Source organism: Festucalex cinctus, chromosome 12 (assembly GCF_051991245.1).
Source record: "Festucalex cinctus isolate MCC-2025b chromosome 12, RoL_Fcin_1.0, whole genome shotgun sequence".
Taxonomy (NCBI): domain Eukaryota; kingdom Metazoa; phylum Chordata; class Actinopteri; order Syngnathiformes; family Syngnathidae; genus Festucalex; species Festucalex cinctus.
The window spans coordinates 2,919,281-2,941,971 of NC_135422.1; the positions used below are offsets into that span (position 1 = coordinate 2,919,281).

Consider the following 22,691-nt stretch of genomic DNA (forward strand, 5'->3'; position numbering starts at 1 on the left):
TATAATACAGTACATTTGATATTTTCATTAATTTTCATGTACAATTAGTATCTTAAAAAACACATTTTGCGAGGTGCTGTCGACTGAAAATGACATCACAAGGGCTCAGGTAACCAATCACAGCTCAGCTTGTGAATGTCACATGACCAAACCTAGAAAACAGGTGAGCTGTGATGTCATTTTCAGTCGACAGGAAGTTGCAAAATGCGTTTTTAAATGTACTAATTGTATGTGAAAAATAATGAAAGTATCAAATTAATTATAGACAAAATATTAACATTTTATTGCTATAATGGGCTAAATAAGTGAAGTATCCCTTTTAAGGAAGTTTAAAAAAAAATGTATGTAAAACTCTTACAAACTTACATCAATTTGATTGTGACTTGTTTTCAGTTTATATAGCGTCCTTCTTGTAATGTTCTAAAAATGTTTTCTGAAAAAACATTTTTCAAGATGTAGAAACAAAAACTGTGTGGTGGAAGACAAATGATTTTTCAACTTTATGCGTATCAATCCCAGGCCGATCAGACAATTATGTAATATGGTCATTCAATTTTTAAATGAGGTGTTAGTATTATTATGAAAAGTGTTGTGCTATTCTTTAATATGTAACAAATATTTTATTTTGATGAAATATTTCATCATGATTATTTTAACGTCATACTTTTTTTTTTTTAAATAATGACATTTAATTTATTGTCAAGGTTTTATAAGATAAGAAAACGTTTTACAAAGTCAGCTTTTATTTATTTCATGATGGTCTTCTTTTACATAACGGCGTTTTTTTTTTTTTTTACAGCCGAATGACTTGGCCTGTCAATCAAAGTCAGTGGGTGGGACCACCTGTTTGATTTATTTTTTAAAAAGTATGATGTTGTTAAAATAATCATTTTGAAATATTTCATCAAAATAAAATATTTGTTACATATTAAAGAATAGCACAACACTTTTCATAACTAGACTAAGTGCAATTTCCGGAGAAATTGCGTGGGAATGCTGAAAGCAAATTGAGAGATAAATTATGAAATTATAACCTCCTGGTTAGTGTACAATGCGCTTTACCAACTGTGCCACCGAGCAGTATCAGACACCTGGTAATGATGAAAAGTTATATATATAGAAGTGGGCGTGGAAAGTGATACTTAGAAAAAGTTCAATGAATGTCCCATTGAAAATGAATGGGGAAAAGTTGACGTTAAATGTTAAATTGTGCAAATACTCCAAGTAATGTGGAATCAGATGATAAATACCCTGGGAGGCGTTCATTTTTCAAGCTAGTTGAAATTTGAACAATGTAAATTGGAAGTATTATGTGAGAGTTGTTAGTCGGCAAAAAACTGTGGAGAATAAAAATCACAAATGACATATGTAGGAATGCTTCAGCATTCCCTCAATGATACTAACACCTCATTTTAAAATGTAATGGCCATATTACATAACATAACAATACATTGTCTGGTATTTTATCAAAAGGATAGTTATTTCAAAAAGGCCTTTTTTAATGTATTGAATTTTGACACTTTTGGGCTTCCGTACTACTGGACTGATAAGTCATGTAATGATTACGTATACTGTATGTAATAGGGGTGTGAATTGCCTAGTACCTGACGATTCGATTCGTATCACGATTCACAGGTCACGATTCGATTCGATACCGATTAATCCCGATACGAATTTATAAGTCGATTGTTGCGATTTTTTTTCATTCAAATTTAGAAAATACTAATCAGTAAGCTTGTAGAGTGTAAGATTTATATGAAAATGTATTATTTATTTATCTGAAATTTCAGTCTTATAGAGGTTGTAATCTGTTTCATGTTTGAACAGCATTAAAATAAAATATTAAGGCTTAATGTTCCGTTCATATAACATTCTTCCATGCTCAAGGTGTGAATCCTAAAAAAAAAAAAAAAAAAAAAAAAAAAAAAAATCGATTCTGCCCTTTTTGAATCGATTCGAGAATCGCGCGATGTAGTATCGCGATATATCGCCGAATCGATTTTTTTTAAACACCCCTAGTATGTAATCACACCGTTGATGTTGAGTGTCATCAAAACCCTCAAAAGAATGCACTTCCGATTTTGTTTTAACGATACCATGTTTCTTTGCTCAGTCATCTACTGTATTTATAGAGTGTTAGGGGAGGGTCCAAACTTGAAAAGCCCATTGAGTGGCAGAAGTCTCTTAAAGCCTGGCGTCGGCTCCTTGTTTGACTATAAACCTGGCAGGAGCGATGGGGAGGGATAGAGGAGGGGGGGGGGGGGGGGTAAACCCAACAAACCCATGACGGTTGATTAATTGCAGATGAAACAAGTGACGCTCGGACACCGGCTTCAGAGGCGGCCTTCTCGAGCAGCACAGCTGAGCGGAGCGACGTGGCGCCGGGCCAGCTATAAAAGTCTGCGATGGTTATTAGGAGCGTGTCACTGAAACAGTACCGCAGTATCTTCAGAGGTCTGTGGTGCAAATCCCCCTAAGGGGAAAACGCACGTGCAGTCAATAAATCTGAAATGTAAATCGGTATCGTCCAAATTTAGGGATACAAAGAGTTAACATATTGTACATATATGCAGTATTGAGATTCTAAATATTATCCGTAGTAAATCACCGGACTCACCTCACCAACAGCGATTTAGGATCAGTGTATGAATTAGGGGTGTGCTCAAAATATCGATACGGCAATATATCGTTACAATACGCGTATCGATACACAAGCGTCAGAATCGATATTACTCGTTAACTTTTAGTTAACGTTTGTACCTAAAAAATAAAAAACAGCAGCGTCTTTGAAATTAATTGCCTCCAATTAATGCAAAAATAGCTCACCAGTGATTGGACACTGTGTCTTGCTAAGAAAAAAAAAAAAAAAAAAAAGAAAGCCGAAGAAGAATATCAACATTTATTTACTTAAACGTAACATGGCGCATGTGTCTTAATGTACCAATTTTCCTAAATTTAGTTTAAAAAATGAAATAGAATGTGTTAAAAAAATGCTGTTTTTATTTTACCAAATATTTCAAATAAGCACATTTTAGAGCTGTAATTTTAATACTTTGATATTTTTCCTCATGCCTATTACTAAATATTCCCGGTGTGTCTGTGAAAACTTCTCTTTGCTCTGCAGTTCGTACACATTTAGACCAGGCATGCCGCTTGGTTGGTAAACCAGAAGCGCTACTAACAAAAACATTTTTGTCATCCAGCATAATAAACACATCCTTTAGGTATACATATGACTGTTATTATACAGTAAAATGCAACTAAATGAATGTCAAATATTGGGATACATATCGCCTTGAAGATCATGTATTGGGATACATATGTATCGCGACACGTATCGTATCGTGATCCCTGTATCGCGACACGTATCGTATCGTGACCCCGCATCGCGATACGTATCATATCGTGCCCCCTGTATCACGATACGTATCGTATGGTGCCCCCTGTATCGCGATACGTATCGTATATGGCGACCCCTGTATCGCGATACGTATCGTATGGTGACCCCTGTATCGCGATACGTATCGTATGGTGACCCCTGTATCGCGATACATATCATATCGTGACCCCTGTATCGCGATACGTGTCGTATGGCGCCCCCTGTATCGCGATACGTATCGTATGGTGACCCCTGTATCGCGATACGTATCGTATGGTGACCCCTGTATCGCAATACGCATCGTATGGTGACCCCTGTATCGCGATACGTATCGTATGGTGACCCCTGTATCGCGATACGTATCGTATGGTGACCCCTGTATCGCGATACGTATCATATCGTGCGGTTGGCAGCAACAGCCAGCCCTAGTCAAAATATACAAGTTGACCTATTCTGGTGCCTCCCTGGGATGGTGAAAAGAAAAGTTGTTTGTTGTTCTGTTGAAACATCCATTTAGGAGGCAGCACATGAGAGTACTTTCCCGTCCCAGTCCCAGTCACGTCAGACCACCCACCCACATGCTGCTGAAACGCAGTCAAGCAGCAGTCATGAAACCATTTCCCCAGGTCACTCCTAATCACACTTGTTAAAGCTGTGAAGTGCTGGAAAGGGACCCTGCTGATATCCAGCATACTAAACTCACTCCGATGCGCATTCTTAATATTTTTGCCTTTGCAGAAGACGTTGTTCCCTAATTGTTGTCTTGTTTTGTTTTTGGAGGGGTTGACTTCCCCTTTAAAATAAAAAAAGAATTTAGGTGGGTTGTAATGTGTCAAATGCAAAACAATGCATGAGAGTTACGTAATCATGTCCCAATTAGGTATTCACCCATTTCTCCAGGATAGTCAAGAATAAAAGTATATTCTTAAATCTTGATTGGTTTGTGAGTCCTCTCCTATAAATGATAGCATTAAAAAAAAAAAAAAAGTTTGGACACCACTGGTCTAATGTCAATGTCCCTGAACCCAAAAGCAACTTTTTTTTTTTTTTTTTTTTGCAGCAGCAGGAATATACTCTCATTTTGACATTTCAATCAAATGAAAATGTTATCAGTTCCTTATTTGTGTTATTGAAGAATGTATTTTAATCGGAGGTATTTATTGAGTCGTTCTTTCAAGCGTTCGTGATGATGATGATGGCACATGATGGCCGCTGTAAGCAAACATATGCGTTTCTGCAGCACTTTTATCTCCGTGCAACTGTGACATGAATAACAACTGTCTGCTTTGTCCCGCTGTCTCGGTGGTTGTCGGTGGTCAGTGGTCCCTTTTTTTAAACTCTCGGAAAGTTCAGAGGCAAATAAGTTGCAATTGGCGCTCGACGCGTGCCAAAGCTCCCGCGTGTGTGCATGTCGTTGGCCGCACATTTCATGGCCTCTGCGCCGCTTCCGTGGTCGGCGTGGAGGTCTTAGTTTTGTATCGGACGTGAGCAGTGACTGCAGGAGTTGCCAGACTGAAGCCACATACAGATACGTTGACAGGTTTATTTACTTAAGCGTTGACGACTGCGTTTCTCTCAACATGTCGCAGCGTCGTCGAGATAGTTGTGACTTTGTTCATAAATAACGGAGGAATCGAAAGATTTTGACACCAATATGTACTGTTTGTGCTAATTTTTCATTTGGGGTTTTCACAGTGGGATCCAGAGTCTGTGTTACTTTACTGCAGCGGTGTTCCAAACTTTTTCATTTGAGGGCCACATACGAAAAATTAGAAGGGCACAAGGGCCACATCATGTTATGAAGAGAAATTTTGTTTTGTCATAAAAATTGTACAAATAATTTATTTGTGCTTTTGCATATTTAGAAAAATGCGGCAGTATATAAACTAATTTTATTTGTAAGATGGAAGTAAGGTTATTATAGTTTTGGAATTTTTCATTTTAGTTTTTATTTTGTTTTGAGTTTTGTTTTTTAAAATTAGTTAGTTTTAATTAGTTTTCAGGGTGGTTCTGTTAGTTTTAGTTCTTTAATAAATGCTTAGTTTTAGGTTAGTTAATTTCAGTGTTAGTTTTTTTTTTTTTTTGTGTATTACTTGTGCGCAATATTTAAAAAAACACCATGTGCGTCATTATTCCGGTTTATATCCAAATAAATCTACTAAAAATCACGTTTAAAATCATCCCCAAAGGCTCATGCATTAAATTAATTACCAAAGACTAAAACGAAGGACATTTTTGCTATAATTATAGTTAGTTGTATTTTAGTTGGGGGTTTTTTAAACATAAAATGTATTTTCTTTTTTTAAAAAGCATCTTCGTTTTTTTTTATTTAATTTTTTCGTTAGTTTTAGTTAACTAAAATAACCTTTAATAGCACCTGTGTTTTTTCGACACCTTCCCTTCTTACTTTGACCATCTCCAAACATTTTTGTTTTTATTTTATTTGAACTGAGTCAAATGCCATTTTTAGCATACGTCGCGGGCCACTAAAAAAAAAAAATGGACGGCGGGCCGCAAATGGCCCCCGGGCCGTAGTTTGGACACCCTTGCTTTACTGTCACCACTCTCGGTTTGGGTAAAAACACGTCATATTCAGCACTTCATTCATTCATGATTTCATCCCCAATAAAAAAAAAAAAAAAAAAGCCGAGCAGATAACGCGCAAAGTTTTGCTTTTGACCGCGTTGAACGGACGCGGCCATGTTGACTCTTGGCCTTGATTTTCACACCGATAGCACAACTGTTTCTTGGCAGATGCAGTGAGAAGATGAGCTAATTGGCATAAAAGTAGGCGTGGGAAGCGCCACACAGCCGTGCATCTGTCTGTACAGGTGAGGTCGAGTTCATGACGTCAGATCACTAACTTCTTCCACTCTGCGCGCACATTCTGCACGGATGAAGGTCATACTCACAATATGGATGATACCGATGAGCTGAATCGTAAAAGGGGGAGGGCTTGACTTGAAGGAAGTCAAAAGTGGGGGACCAATCAGAGCAAAGCGTGCTCCCAAAATCATAACCTCACTGCTTCTGTTTTCAAGCCAATGGCTTTAGTTTAGGATGATGGATGAGCTCCACTCGATGGCTTTTTTTTTCACCGTTGCTGGAATGTCTCGCTGGCAGTCGCAAAACCCATAAATAGGTGCCACTTTAAAGACTGGTTTCTCCCTACGTGGTGAAATGTGGGTGGCTTTTTGGATCTACTTAAGCATTCGCAAAAGTAATCGGAGGAAAATGCTATTCAGCCGCAATCTTGGTTTTCTTTTTTTTATTTATTTTTTGCTCTTTATGCAAATGTTGTGTTGATGTCTGACCTCGAGTTTTTCTTGTGCTCTGTATCCCTGTCTTATTTTTTTCTACTCCAGTAAATCAGGCAGCATAACAACTTCATGGGTAGATCTTTGGGATGAATATGTTAACATTCATTAAGAAAAAAAAATGAGGGGGAAAAAATGTGTATATTTATAGCAAAGTAACACATTTTGTGGCTTTTCCCTTTTTTTGGGTCTTAAAGGCATGGTGTGATCTTGACTAGCTGTGTAGCAGAGCAAGAAAACAAAATTTTGCAACCTCAGATGCAATTACAGGGTGAGTGACAGAAGAATCATTTTTAAAACTGCTGGCTCAGAAATAACCCAATTTGGGTCTAAATTGGACCGGCCCACTACTTGCATCAATTTCAACCAACTTTCACCCAATTATTTGCACACAGCAACCCAAAATTGACCCATGTGGCTGATCAGTGATTTTTTTTTTTTACCAAGTATTGGTTACTTTTGAACCAGCAATTTTAAGGTTGAAATGTTTATTAAAAAAAAATAACATCAACCCAAAGTTGGGTTAAATTGATCCAAGTAGCTGTTTGGTCCATCTATTGACCAATAGCATATTGGTTTTTTTTTTGTTTTTTTGTTTTTGTTTTTTTGACCGGTCATTTTTAAGGTTTGTAGGGTTATAAAAATCAAAACAACCCAAAATTAGCTGTTTGGTCAATTTTTTATTTTTTTTTTAATTATTATTTTTTTTAGCCAAAATTGGGTTATTTTTAACCCAGCAGTTTTAAGGTTATTAAAATCAAAACAACCTAAAGTCTAGTCAAAACAGTTTTTTTTTTTTTTTTGTAATTATTTATTTATTTATTTATTTATTTTTAATCATAATGGGGGTTTGACTCAGCAGTTTTAAGGTTGTAAGGGTTAAAAAAAGAAAAAAAAGAAAGACAAGTAGTTGAAGGTGCTACGTGTTTTTAAGTTTTTTATTTTGAGTTTGAGTTTATTATTAAATTTAAGTTTATTATTAAATCACACCCTTCCTCATATTTCTTAGCTTACATATTTATTCTTTTCTCATATAGAGATAATCTACGAGGACCCATTCCTCAGCATAACGATGCAGGCGAGACATTCATGGCCAGGCCTCCTGTGCGAGTGTCAGCCTGCAATATGGCTCGCAGATAACGAGTTGTTTTAATGTTTGAGGTTTTTTTTTTTTTTTTTCCCCTCCTCCTACTCAGGAGAAGGTGAGAAACCAAACTACCAGCATTACTCTCATATTTGTAAGCAGAGTTGTTCAGGAGAGATATGAGGTCTGCCGAGGCTGGGGGTTGTTATAAATTACAGTGTGATGAAAGAGATCATCCTTGTCAAAACACATCCTATAGTGGGCACAGTCCGCATCGTTGGATGGCATCTCGTGCTGGGAATCGCCGTCACGTTGGACGTGATCAGGGCGAAGAACCGTAGTTTGAACAGACCCGACACGACGCCATTTTCATTGAGCTTGACATAAAATGGAAAATTCTAGATGATCAGATGTTTACATGCAGTCAATAACTCTTTCAAAATCGAAATATTCACTTAAATGCGCAAAAACCCGATTATGCTCACCTGGATTACCCATTTTCTAACCCCTAATCATGGTTCCAAAGAAAGCAAGTGCAAGTGGTAAAGCTGGTGAATAAAAGTGGAAAGTAGTGCACAGAACTATTGAACTATTTTTTTTTTTTTCATCATTTTAGATAGGATATCTAAATAAAACAGTGTCTAGTTCTACCCTTTTCTATTTATGGTAAACAGTATACAGTACAGTTTATGGTGTAAAATAGTTAAAAAAAAAAAAATATTTAGACTTGGAACAGATTAAAATTATTTACATTAATTATAATGGGAAAAACTGTTTCGGATTTCGAACAAATCACTTTTAGATCAGCCTTCTGGAACGGATTAGGTTTGAAAACCGAGATTTGACTGTTCACAAAATAATTGACTCAGATGTGACAATTATTGTCAGTTTAGACTGTTTTTTGTTATTGTGGTTGATTTGTGACCAGCTAAAAAAAGCAACAAAACTGAAGCTAACTTCGTTAGCGCTGCTGTACTGACGTCACCGGCAAGCTCGAATCTTTTTTTTTTTTTTTCTCTCACTCTTCAGGTATCCAACCATCCATCCATTTTCTTGACCACTTATTCCTCATAAGGGTCACGGGGGTTGCTGGCGCCTATCTCAGCTGGCTTTGGGCAATAGGCAGGGTACACCCTGAACTGGTTGCCAGCCAATCGCAGGGCACACAGAGACGAACAACCACCCACACTCACAAGCACGCCCAATTAACCTGCCATGCATGTCTTTGGAATGTGGGAGGAGTACCCGGAGAAGACCCACGCAGGCACGGGGAGAACATGCAAACTCCACCCAGGAAGGCCGAAGCCTGGACTCGAACCCGAGTCCTGAATACTGGGAGGCGGACGTGCTAACCATTCATCCACCGTGCCGCCTCTTAAAGTGCGTTTATATTTTTAGGTTTATTTACGTTTTTACAATTTTAGTCCATAAATTTTGTTATTTTGAACACTTGTAAACGGACAATCCTGTAGCGTGACGTCATCAGCAGGCGACCGCGATACGATCTGGCAGCCCGATCACATCTTACACTGACACCAGATATGTATATGTGTAACTCTGTTCACACTCACACATGCGAAAGCGTTTTCCCGAATGTTTCGGAATGAAATTTGACCTTTACCCGAATATTGAATACACGTAAACGTAGTCAGCAGTTTTACAATGAACAACTTATAAAAATAGTAACTGCTCTTTTTTTTTTCAGCGCTCACTAACAATTTTGTGGGTCACAAGCTTGTACTTGCATTCCTTACACCCAACAGGGACAAGGTGCCATTTGAGGATAATTTACATTTAAGAGCACCCCGATAACATTTATAGACCGCAAGGAACCAACATCGGTTCAAATGCACCTAAAGTCTCCCAAACGTTTTTTTGTTTTTGTCTCCCAAAAAAGCCAGACATTTAAGCGCGTAATGACTGAAAAATCCCCTTTATCGGCCCATGGAAAATGCTTTGAGGATAAGGCCCTGCAGATAAAGGTTAAGACGATACAGTCGGTCAGCGTTTGCGGAGGGCAACTTCATGTTTAATTGCTTAAATCAACACGATTAGATGCTCTTTAAATGTCTGACAAAGCCTGTTGACATTGTATGCAGGCATCCACTGTTTACTTATTCAAGACCTCCATTACAAAGATCAGATCAGTGGCAAACATCAAGATGGACGACTTGAATACATGCAGAGGAAAAAAAAAAGGTTTTATATACAGGAAATAAAAGATTATATATGCATAGGTGACTACGCTGCGTGTTGAGATGTTTCATATTCTAAATGAAGAAAAGTGAAGCTAAAGCAGTGATATCATCCCGCTTGCTCATCAGACCAGACTGTGCAGCAACAATCTCATAATCATTACCATTGCAGATGAAAGGCCAGGCCCAATTAGAGTGGCTCCAATTGCTGCAATTAAATAAGTGTGGTTGAACGATAATATCTTTTTCCCTCCAGAAATACGAGAAAAAGACCTCAGCATTGAATAATCGTACAATCAAAAACAATCAAGTGGGACTTTGAAGTTGTTGCACTACCAAAAATCTTACAAATACATCTGGTTGAAGAAACGGCCGACAGGCGCCGTTGGCCCACTGCGACGCTTGGGCCGACTTATCGCTGCAATGGAAGGGCAGCTTTTTTTGTTTTGCCGAGGACACTCGGAGCGTGTTCCCACCCACGGAGGGATTGCAAGCCGACCGCCACGGTCCACAATGGCGTCCAAGAGTTGTCCCAGTTGATCCCATCTTCGCATCAAAACCAGCTGAGGACGAGCGCGGCGTGGTAAGCGCTCGTGCTCGCACATAATTTGCAGCCGACTACTGCGCTTTGCAACCCGATTGATCACCGAGTAAACAAACACGATATGAATGGAAGGAAACCTCAAGAAGATTAACGCTCTGCTTTGGATTCAAAAGGCTTGAAGTCGACTTATTTTTAGCGTTAATGTCAAGCTTGAAGTATTTTCAGCAAGTTCACAAGTCAAATACTGTACATACAGCTAATTTTTTTTTCCAAAAAAGAAGAGAATTACCTCGACCAAGAATAAAACCGTAAAGGAACGTCTGATTTGGATAAGTCCAGCAGCTCCAGTGAACAGACTCTCACAAAAGTTTCTCCCCATGGCTTCATTAAAACTTTGTGCAGAGGCGGCACATGAGCCAAGACAAAACTCGCTACAAGTAAGATATGGTAAAGCTCTGCAGGTGTAAAAAGGTGCCAACGTGAGTCATGAGAACTACACATTGCGTTTAGGATCATTTACAACTAGCACTGGCATCCCCCAATTCATAAATGTACTGTATTGCATCATTTATCTTGAAACAGGACGTAGCCTGTTAACCGACGAAAAGAGGATCACATGACTCAAAACCGTCCACGAGACTGTACAGCTGAAATATCTGCTTCGTTAAACTTTATTCCGTCAAGAATGACCGTACACGTTCGTTTATACTCCGTCATGAAAGTGGAATCGATCATTGCATCTAACTCATTCACTCGCCGCCATTTTCACATTTCGCAATCCCGTTTGCTCCCGGCTGTTTTACTGGATTTGGACTGATTTTGCAAGGCCCACAGAATATTGTGTTCTATTGCTATCAAAACATTAAACCTATCAAAAGAAAGATTAAAGTCTCTTCTTTCATCAGAAAAAAAGTATGTTTCTATCTGTTTCTGTTTTGCAGCAATTAGCATTAGAAAAGAGCTAAGTTTCATCAGTTTTCACAAATCAAAGTAATTGAGCTTTTTTTCTAGATGGCCCTGGTTGATCTCCTTTGCTCTGCTGCCACCTGCTGGCCGTTTGTGTAATAACTACCATTTCTGCAACCGTTCTTTGCAGCTGAAAGGCTGCATCAAAGCCTTCTGTGTGCTCTAGCATTAAAAAAAAAACCAAAAAAACATATAAATACGTCTTTGGGACACTTACAACACTTAAACCACTCTCATCAATCAATTCTTGATTTATGCGCTACATCAAATAATTAGGATTTGGTAGCGGTGTCAAATATTATGTTGACACATTGCAGAAGAACTGTCTGATTCAAAAACCATGCACAAAAACCAAGGTGGGTCTTTTTTCTTTTCTTTCTTTCTTTCTTTTTTTTTCAAAATAAAACATAAATGTCACGTCTTTAAAGCATTACATGGTCACACTGTACATAGTTTACTCAAAGATTTGCGGCCAGTGTACACAATGTTTGACTTCATCGAGATATGTGGAAAAAAGTAGACGTTAGCGACTTGATTAATGGAAGCATGTAAACAAACTGCGCATGTCCGTCCTTTCGGCTTATTTAAAGTAGGCGTCTTATCTTTTAACGGCTTCCTCGCATGCACTTGCAGACAATTCCACTTGTGTACCGACGACTTCGGTAGCCAAACAAATTACCTCCACATCGCCTGAATCATCAACAAGCAGCCCGACTGTTAAGAACATGTTGCTTTAAATATACTTGAAATAGCGGACAAATTCTCCTGCTGGAGATTATTCGACCAGGCCACTTAAAGGACATTAAAGGACAGTTAGGAACTTTTTAAACCGGTTCTGCTCCTGAGAGCGGAGATTAAATGTGCGATTACGTCGACCAGAAGCTGCAAGTTTATTATTCCGATGGCTAAGCCGGTCTAATCGCGAGCACTTGGAGGCTGCTGTTGCCATGCAAAGTAGATCTTAGGCAAGTTTCTTACACGGTTGATTTTACCACAGCATGAGTTGAAGAAGTTGGGTGTGAACAAAATAAAAAGAATATAGTTTTTGCTCCTGGACCCACCGTCACTACGACTTATCATGTTTAGGATCATGGGTTCCCTTGAGGGGTCTGGCTTGGGCGGGGTCCAACCTGGGCAGGCCACCACAGGCCATATATTGACAAAACATTCTTCACGGGACCTAACATGGATGTTTTGGAATGTTAGAAGAAGCCAGAGCACCCAGAGAAAACCCACCTAAGCACAGGAAGAACGTAGAATCGATCTCCATACAGAAAGTCACGATCAGAGATTTGAACCGAGAATCATCTGACGGCGAGACACGTGTGCTAACCACAGCTATATGTCGCCCAAAAAATACAAACACATTTGCATAGGAAAACTTCCAAAGTAAAGGAAATCGAGTCAATGAATAGACTTGACTATCACTGACGTAACTTAATTACTTAAATCTAGTGCATCTACGCGCAACACGCAAGCCTGAATAGTAATATTCAACACGTGAATTGTACACTGTAGCCTTTGAAGAAGTCATATAATATGGAGGTTGACTGAGATTCCCATTTTTATTTTTTTAATAGAATAAGAAGACGTTAATGTCAATAAAAAATCTTAGAATAAAAAAAAATATGTTTTTGTTAAAGTCACAGTGTGTACAATTTAGTACCATCTAGTGGTGAACTAATAGAATGCAACGACCTAATTTGGAAACGTGTGTCATACTACTATGCCTCAGGGAGACCAGACTTTTAAAGTCTACGACCAATTACTACATTCACAGTTATTTTTCCTTTGGGTATCCACAGCAGAAAGATGGCGGCAAAACATGTCCGCTTCCTGTAAGGTATGGCATGACCTATGTAATATAATTAGCGAGTATTAGACTTATGGTTATATAAAAGAAATGTATGCTGATGTGACAGAAGATGTTTTTTTTCCTGATTGAAATCAATTGTGTTTTTAAGTGAATAAACATTGAAAACCTGAAAAATTCTCCACATTGCCCCTTTAAAAATGATAACTAACCAAACTATATTTTATATTTATAAAACTATCCATAATGTGATCGAAAAATATTTTTACCCTTGTCAGTTATTATCATATATGAGCTTTTGGGATTCATTGTTAATATATTTAATTTGGTATTGCTGCAAGTCAAACAATCATTTGAGAATTGTAATTTACTGAGTGAACTTTTTTTATGTGCTGCACTCTACAAACAGTCCATGCGTTTAAAACACTAAAACTTAAAAAAAAAAAAAACTTTAAAAAACTAATTAAAACAAACCGTATTAAAAATAAATCAAAACAAAAACTACATTTAAAACTACTATAACTCGTAATTCAAACAACCATGGCGACAAGACATCAGAATATCTCATGAGCTTTTTTTTATGTTTTGTTCATTTTTCATGATACCATCTCAGAAAGGTTAAAAACATGAACTTGAGATTTCGCTGAAAACTTCCAACGTGTACAACGTAACTAAGTCAACAAAAGAAGAAGAATTTATTGCATTTATTGTCTAAATGACGATCATGGAAAGACGTGTGACGCGAATACATCAGACTGCCTGGAGGTTCCCGTTGGTTGGCGTAACTGCAAACAGACTTTTTTTTTTTTCCCAAACAGGTATTTTACTGAACCAATAGCACAAGTGCGAGTTTTTAGCTTAAGTTACGTCCAGTGAGAAAATGCAGTTAAGCGCTCTTTCATGTCTCCCTTTCAAACACTCAGCATGGTGATAGCCATGAAACATTGTTTGGGTGATGATGTCACAGCATCCTAATCGCATTTTTTTTTTTTTTTTTTTTTTGCCGGACCTTGCTCCAGGGCGCTTTTGTGCTGCATCCTTCCAGAAATGTAATTTAATAGAAACGTGTTCCGGCAAAGAACTTGAGTTACGGTGCGTTGTACTTAGAAAACCAAACTGGCATTGACTAAGTAATTTAGAGATGAAAATATGAATCAGAAGGATGTAAGGGCCACATAATGTTATGAAGAGAAATTGTGTTTTGTCCTAAAAATTGTACAAATAATTTATTTGCGCTTTTGCATACCGGTATTTAGAAAAATGCTACAGTACATAAACCAATTTACTTGTAATATGGCAGTCGGGTTATTATAGTTTTGGAATTTTTTATTTTAGTTAGTTTTTATTAGTTTTCAGCGTGGTTCTGTTAGTTTTTATTAGTTCTTTAAAAAATGCTTAGTTTTAGTTTAGTTTTTTAGTTTCAGTATTAGTATGAGTTTTTTTTTTTTTAAATGTGTATTACTTGTGCGCAATATTTAAAAAAACACCCTGGGAGCGACGTCATCTGAAGGTGCTTTTCTATTGGCTGCCGCTAAATGACGTCACTTCTGTGTGACATACTTTCAAACGTCATTATTCCGGTTTATATCAAAATAAATCGACTAAAAATCACATTTAAAATCATCCACAAAGGCTCATGCATTAAACTAATTACCAAAGACTAAAACAAAAGACCTTTGCTATAATTATAGTTAGTTTTAGTTAGTTTTGTAAACATAAAATGTAGTTTCAGTTAGTTTTCGTTTTTTAAAAAGCATTTTCATTTTTATTTTATTTTGGTAACAATCTTATTTTTTTTATTTTAGTTTTAGTTTTTTCATTAGTTTTAGTGAACTAAAATAACCTTTAATGGAACCTGTTTTTTTGGATACCCTCCCTTCTTACTTTGACCATCTCCAAACATTTTTGTTTTTGTTAATTTATTTGAACTGAGTCAAATGCCTATTTTAGCATATGTCGCGGGCCACTGAAAAATGGACGGCGTGCCGCAAATGGCCCGTGGGCCGCAGTTTGGACACCACTGTCTTAGGGCGTACATGTGAATGTGCGTTTCTCAGTGTAGAAAATTTAATTTCAGTCGAAGCAGGAAAAAGGACACGACGTCTTTTTAACTCGGCTGGGCCAAAAAAAAAAAAAAAAAAAAAAAAAGGTAATCTAATCTACCCTTCCAAACAGGGACATATTTCATGGCAAATAAAACATCACTCAAACAGTTCACCTCACCTTATTTGAATCACATTTTTTGAAAAAGCTGGAGCGCCAAAGGCTCAACATGATCTACGGCGTCAGAGGAAATACAAGCGGACTGCGGCCAACGTACTGAAAGCATTTTCACTTCTGCGGTTTGCTTTCAGGGGATCCGAGGCTTGGACCAAACAAACCGACGGCGGTTTTGCTTCTCATCCACTTTAACAAGTCCACCTGAGCTGCTAACGAGATTAAGCGTTTGTAAAATGCCAGCCCATCCGTTCGGCATCTGACATTACAAGAAGAAACGTTTTGGCCCTGCATCATATCTGGTGTCGATTTGATCGTCGTGAACACGAGCGGGCCGCCTGGTTCTCATTTCGGCGGCGCGCGAGCTTGGTCAGAGTTGCGTGTTTTATTGGGAGTCTTGTTCTTCTATTCCCTCCCTGGTCCGTGCTGACCTCTGACAGCTTCCAAGAGGCCCACGGGCGCATCCACGTGGTGGACGCGATTGTTAGATGACACTTGCTGGAGCTGTGGTGCAGTCTGGGAAGTGTTTGCGCAGGCCTGCTATTAAGTCGCCCCACAGGGTGGCGGGGGGGAGGAACTTTTTGTCTCTGCCTTGTACTGCGACCAGTTGCTTTGCCGCAAAAATCGTTGCACTGTGAAAAAAGGCGTGTCGATCCCCCAGCAGACCGATATCGTATTACTTGGCGGAAATGTGCTGTTTTCACCAGTAACAGCAGGAACGCAGTCTGCAATGCGCTGAAGACATTATTTAGTTATTTACACACACTCCATAAACTCTGTCATGCAAACACATATTTTGAAATAAAATCATTCAATTGGTCAACTAATGTAACTTAAAAAAAAATTATTGTGTGCGTTTTTGTGAATTTTAAATACAGTATGCTTGCTTACATATCACGCTTCAGTAGCAAAATTATAACTATAACATCTTTTTTTTTTTTTTTTTTTTGGAACAAAACATGAACTATAATGCAGTCACATGACTTTTCTCCCTTGCAGAGCAGAGGAACACATTTTTAAATGGCATGCAGATCTCTTTTGTAAATGAGAAATTACTAAAAATAATAAATAAAAAAAAAATAGCATGTCCAAGCTTTTATTCCACCCTTGTGAGGACCAGTTATGCTAAAAAAAAGAAAAGAAAGGAAAAAAAAACAGAGATGGCTTATATAGTGCTATTTGCCTCTTGTCTGGATGTGGATACAGAGACCACACTACAGGACTGTCTCAGAAAATTTGAATATTCTGATGAAGTCCATTATTTTCTGTAATGCAATTATGACTTACAGCTTAAGAAAACTCAAATATCCTATCTCAAAATATTAGAATATTTCCTCAGAGTAAGTTAAAAAAAATAATAATAATTCCACAATCAGCAATATTAAAACAATAAAAGGCTTGCAATATTTCGGTTGATTTGTAATGAATCCAGAATGTATGGCATTTTTGCCTATTTAATTGCATTGCAGAAAATAATGGACTTCATCACAATATTCGAATTTTCTTAGACAGTTCTGTCACCCATTATTTATACAACTAAAAACTTTAAAATTTAATGAATTAATGGAGTTCAACCGCCTTAAAATAATGTATAAGGCACATAATCAAATTTGACCAATTAACATGCAAATCAAATTTAAAAAAAAAAAACTAAATACAGAACAAAAACAAAAACAATGATGTATTTCAACTCAATGTGTCAATTTGTGGAACAATCTGGATCATATAACTAAATCATTTCAGTCCATTCAAAAATGTATAAAAACTCAATTACTGGAAAAAAAAAAATATATATAGCACATGGTAATGCTGTTGCATCATTTTGTTTGTTACCAAAGCAGCAACTTGACTGTTTAATGTCATTTATTTTGTGTTGATTATTATTAATAATAATTATTATTTTTCTGTTTTTTTTTTCATTTATTTATTTTCTGATCAGGGGCAGATACCACAAGTTTTATTTATTTATGTCCCCTTCATTTCTTTCTTTCTTTCTTTTTTTTTTTTTTTTTAAGAATGAACTAAAATTATTGAATTGAATTGAATTGAATTGAATTGAATTGAATTGAATTGAATTGAATTGAATTGAATCGTGTTGCATCTTGATTCTTAGTATCCTGATCACTCTATTAACTGCTAGTGATGCACACAGTGGTGGTCCTAGCTTGAATGGTTCCCTCCCTCTGTGTGACAATTTCCTGCTGAGTGACTGTTGGCGTTCACGTGACTGTCCGTCAACGGTCTAGTCGTTTTTCTTCAACGCTGTGCAGCCATTTTAAGAACTTGTAAATGGAAGGATGTACCAACATTGTGTGACTCATACTGCTTTTTGAGAATTATACAGTATACGTCTAAGCTGATTGATACGGAAAAATGTTTGGTCTGCAAAAAGTTGTCATTTTACAACACCATGGATCAAATCCATGCGCTGAAATAGTAAATAACAACCTTGGATGCAGTCATGATGCGTGTTTATCGCAGCTTCGAATCCATTTCTATTTCCTGTCACGGCTGATGTAAAGCTGCCATTCTGTTCCGATTTAGACTAATAATTTATTACATGTGGCATGCGGGTCGGAACCTGATATTTTCTACGCACCCTAATCAGTTTAAGATGATTGCGGGGAAAAAAAAAAAAGAAGCCCCATTTGTGAGACAGGACAAACCAAACATCCTTCTCGACTTACAGAGCTATTAATATAGATATAATCATAGGCCTCCAGAGGGTTTTTTTTTTTTTTACCGGCAGAGGGAATTCCTCTCTGGTGGGTGCCCGACCCTCTTCAAAGCCCAAGTGTGACTTACAAATGATTTGTTGTGAATGAGTGACGGCGAACATGAGAGATGGCTGACATCCCTTTTTGTGGAAAAGCGATTTTCCTCAGCAAGGCATGAATTGAAGCCAACCCGTCATAACATACTGCTTTTCTTCTAAGCACCAGTTTACAGTCATATTTGGCCTCTAAATGCTAGCTTCGGCGTGAGTAGACCTCCTTTTTTTTTTTTTTTTTTTTTTTTAAAACGCGACAGTGTTATAACGCTCTCGCGAATCTACTGCATCACAATTTGACATTGAGGCCTAATTGTCAGCTAGCTTACGAATGCCTCGGCTCCGGCGGCCACATCCGTTGTCCTGCTTGACCTTCCACTGCGGTCGCGAGACGCATGCAAGATAAGACGAGGAGGAAGGGAGACGCGCACAAAGCAAGTTCGGAGCTGCCTTTGGAGAACGAGTGGCGCAACAGCTTTAATGCGCCTCGTTCGAAACGCTCCACTTGCCGTGAATGGATGCGTTTGCCCACGCGAAAAAAAAAAAAGACGTCCACACAGACGAGCTTATAGGTGAGACTGTGTCACTGCTTACTGGCGCCGGCACTCGCCCGGCTGCATAACTCCATTGGTGTCACTAACTGTTAGTGATAGACCGATATGGGTTTTTTCAAGGCCGATACCGATACAGATTATTTGTCGTCAAGTAGGCCGATAACCGATATTTCAAGCCGATATTCATTTGCATTAGCATGGGGGGGGTTCTTTTCAAACTATATATAATTTCTCACTGAGTAACAAATTCATGCGAATGTAGCTCATTTGGGGTTTTTGTTAGGGTTCGTAAAAACGTTTCAAAAAGATTTTCCGCGGTGAAAAATGGTGTGAATATGTTCCAAATGTGTTTACGACAAATAATAACTGACTGCGAACATCTTACAAATCCTGACGAAAACCCCAAATTCGCTACGTTCGCAAGTATTCCCTGCTCAGTGAGCTTTATCGGCCTTCAGATTCCAAAAATGGCCGATGCCGATATTCGTCAAAAAGCCAAATATCGGCACCGATAATCGTCCCGGCCGATTATCGGTCTATCCCTACTAACTGTATGTACACGCACACAAACTTTAACATATTTTCCATTTGTTATCGACTCAGATGGTTCTCGCCGATAATGGGTTTTAATGTGTTTGTTTAGTCAAATGTTGCCGTCACATTACTAAATAGGGCTGGGTATTGCCGCCAACCTCACGATACGATACGTATCGCGATACATATGTATCCCAATACTCGATCTTCAAGGCGATACGTATCCCGATATATTACATTAATTTTCTTGCATTTTATAATAACAGTCCTATGTATACCTAAAGGATATGTTTGTTATTAGGGGTGTTAAAAAAAAATCGATTCGGCAATATATCGTGATACTACAGCACACAATTCTCGAATCGATTCAATAGGCAGCCGAATCGATTTTTTAATATCCATTTTTGATGGAAAAATATTCAACAAAATGTCTAACTTTCATACCTTAAGCATGGAAGAATGTTATATTAATGGAACATTAAGCCTTAATATTTTATTTCAATGCTGTTTTAACATGAAAAAGGTTACAACCTGTTTGTTGAAAGTTATAAAACGGAAATTTCAGATCAATACATAATGCATTTTGATACAAATCTTACAGTGTACATCTACAAGTTGACTGAATGGTATTTTCTAAAATTGAGTAAAAAAAAAAAAAAAAAAATCGCAACAATCGACTTGTAAAGTCATATCGGGATTAATCGGTATCGAATCGAATGGTGACCTATGAATCGTGATACGTATCGAATCGTCAGGTACGAGGCAATTCACACCCCTATTTGTTATGCTGACTGACAAAAATATTTTTGTTAGCAGCTCTTCTGGTTTGTGTTAAAATTACAGCTCTTATTTGAAAAATATGGGAAATAAAAACAGCATTTTTTTTTTCATGTAACACATTCTATTTCGTTTTTTTAACTCATTCACTGCCATTGACGGAAAAAGACGTCAGATGATGCATTTTTTTTTTTGCTGGTCTGGCAATGAATGTGTTAATAAAAAATAAAAAAATAAAAAAATAAAAGTGGCCCTTGCAGCTTTCTATTTTTCTGTATGTGGCCCTCAGAGGAAAAAGTTTGGACACCCCTGCTGTACATTATATCAACAATTGATAATTGCTTCATTGATTTTTACCATGTTTAACTGACGGAAAAAAAGACGGCAAATGATGCATTTCTTTCAGGCAATGAATGTATTAAAAAATATAGGAAAATCGGTACATTAAGACATGTGCCATGTTAAGTTTATAAGTAAATAAATGTTGATATTCTTCCTCTGTTTTAATTTTTCCTAGCAAGACACAGTGTCCAATCACCGGTGAGCTATTTTTGCATTAATTGAAGGCAATTAACTTCAAAGACGCTGCTGTTTTTTTATTTTTAGGTACAATGCAAGCTGCAAAGGCAAACGTTAACTGCAATATTTAAAGTTAACGAGCAATATCGATTCTGACGCATGCGTATCGATGCGTGTATTGGAATGAGCACACCCTTATTACTAAATGCTCATTTCTTCACACATACAAACAACTCATTGAAAGGCTTTTATTTTCACCACCACATGTGTTCGCACCTTCAGGAGTGTTTCGCACATCCGCATATCGTTTACTTGTCTGTTGGTGTTTTTTTTGCACCACAGGGACTGCGCTCAGCCTCGGTAACCCACAGAGGAAAAGTTAACAGCTCAGTGCGGAGCAGCTTGACCGAGGACAGGCGCACTCACAAAACAAGAGCTGCTTTCCATGTGTCATGGCTGGTGACATAAGGGTAGAAACTGTCACGTGAACACCGCAGGGAATTCACAATTTTAGTTTGTTTATGCCACTTATTTTTAAACGGTCTCATAACCGGATAGAGAAATAAAGTCAAATGATAAATATGAGCTGTGTAATCCAACTAGAATTAGTGTGTTTTATACAAATATGTATTGTATGCTCTAAAACATTTTGACCGATATGCCGTGTTGACCTAAATTTAAATGAGGCGACTTAATTAAATAATGAGTACCAGTTGTGCCCCATAATGTCTGAGTACTTTTAGCAATTGAGAATATTGTCCAAGCGGGAAACATGGAAGTCTTGGAAGATGATTTAAATAAATAAAAAAATAAATAAATTGAGCATTTTAAAAGAGATAATCATCTTAACATTAACCTGATGGGACAAAAATTAGTAGAATGCACAGTCATTAAATTGGAATTATTATTATTATTATTATTATTATTATTATTTAAAACACTAAATGGACCATTTCAAAAAAGACATAATAATCTTAACATGAACCTGATGGGACTAAAATTAGTAGAATGCATAGTCATGTGAAAAAAAAAAGAATTATTATTATTATTGTTATTATTATTATTATTATTTAAAACAAATGGAGCATTTCAAAAGAGACATAATCATCTCAACATTAACCTGATGGGACTAACATTAGTAGAATACACAGTCATGTGAAAAAAAAAGAATTATTATTATTATTATTATTATTATTATTATTTAAATCAAATGGAGCATTTCAAAAGAGACATAATCATCTCAACATTAACCCGATGGGACTAAAATTAGTAGAATACACAGTAATGTGAAAAAAAGAATTATTATTATTATTATTTAAAACATTAAATGGAGCATTTCAAAAGAGAAATAATCATCTTAACATTAACCTGATGGGACTAAAATTAGTAGAATACACAGTAATGTGAAAAAAAAGAATTATTATTATTATTATTATTATTATTATTATTATTATTATCAATTACTATCAATGACCAGCAAAAGTGACGTTATAGTTGATTGAATACGCCAATGTGATTTAATCAATCTAGTGTCAACACTGCCACCTAGTGGCACAGATTTTTTATTTTTTTATTTTTTGGCTTTTGGCCCCCTCCAAATAACCCCACCGCCTGCCTCCACAATAACCTTCCCGCTGGAAAGATGGTAAAGTGATCTGTGGGTCCCTAAGTGCTTTTTGCTGTCAGTGGTGTTGACATGAGACGCTATAGAAACACAGCTGAGGCCACCTTGAACGGAGAAACCTGTCAGGCTGTGTTGCAAAGTATCCTTTTTTTTTTTCTTTTTTTCCCTGTTTTATTACTTCCTTTAACGATGGATCTGGTTATATTTCTTTATTTGTCATGCTCATACATACGCATACGTGTAGCGCAATGAGAATGTTTTTTATTCCGCCAGCTTTACCAATGTGTGTCGGGTTAGCCAGTTATAAAGGAAATGGTCAATATTCTGGCACACATTTGTGTTTTTGTTTCCACGGCGCTTCATCCTGAAAGAAATATTTCAAGGCCCCTTCGGAACCA

The 22,691-nt window shown here is 37.2% G+C and overlaps 1 long non-coding RNA gene across 1 annotated transcript in view; it reads right to left on the bottom strand.

Moving 5' to 3' along the window:
- Positions 1 to 2,394: 2,394 nt before the first annotated feature.
- LOC144032265 (uncharacterized) overlaps positions 2,395 to 22,691 on the bottom strand; it is a 38,460-nt gene continuing 18,163 nt past the window's right edge. The window contains exon 4 of the long non-coding RNA XR_013287739.1: positions 2,395 to 2,473. This is a non-coding gene — a long non-coding RNA (uncharacterized LOC144032265). The remainder of the gene's footprint in view (positions 2,474 to 22,691) is intronic.